Raw genomic sequence first — 818 nt, 5'->3', positions numbered from 1 at the left:
AAATGAGTTTAGTTTTAAATTGATATTCTATACATACCATAAACAGTGTATAAAAATATTAATATAGCATAATAATTATAACTAAAATAATTTAATGTACTAGATCATTTTAAATCTTACTATTCAAGTCACATTTCCAATAGCATACAGATAACCAGGTTTAGCAGTTTCTTATAGCATTTTTTTGGTCAGATATTTTTGGTCATATAGTTTGTGTGTATCTATACGATTTGAAAGCAAATTTAGTCTCATTCAAATATTATACTACTCATGGTGTGGAAAAAAGTTATTTGTAGCATGAACTAAATCTATTAAGTGAATCACACTTGCTATAATGACATTACTGAGTTGTGCATATGTTGAAAAATGTGCATATGCACTCCAGCACATATTAAAATCACACTGTGCAACTTGATCAATATCAGATGTACCCGCGGATGTTAGTAAGAAAAGTTTGAACATCACAAATTCCATGACTGATGCATGCATGTCAAAAGAATTCCAGAGACCTTTACATGGTCAAAAATGAAGGTGTGAGGAAATATTGTAAAAATGTAAAAGGCAGAAAACATGTCAAGACCTGTTTGGGCAGTGCTAATCACAAACCTGCATTAACAAAGCAGCAATTAAAGGCTGTACTTTTCCAACAGTCAAACTTTTGTTAGAAATGAGAATTGATATGTGTGTAGTCTGGTTGTTATCAGTTTGTTAGTGTGTACAGAGGAATGCACATTTAGAACCTCAGGAGTTGCTCTTTAATGTTTGCCATTAAAATGTGTTGTCATTTCCACTGAATCACAAGTTTGCTCAACAAAGTA

The sequence above is a fragment of the Danio rerio genome, chromosome 5 (genome assembly GCF_049306965.1).
Source record: "Danio rerio strain Tuebingen ecotype United States chromosome 5, GRCz12tu, whole genome shotgun sequence".
In the NCBI taxonomy this organism is placed as follows: Eukaryota; Metazoa; Chordata; class Actinopteri; order Cypriniformes; family Danionidae; genus Danio; species Danio rerio.
This window is presented reverse-complemented; position numbering follows the sequence as displayed.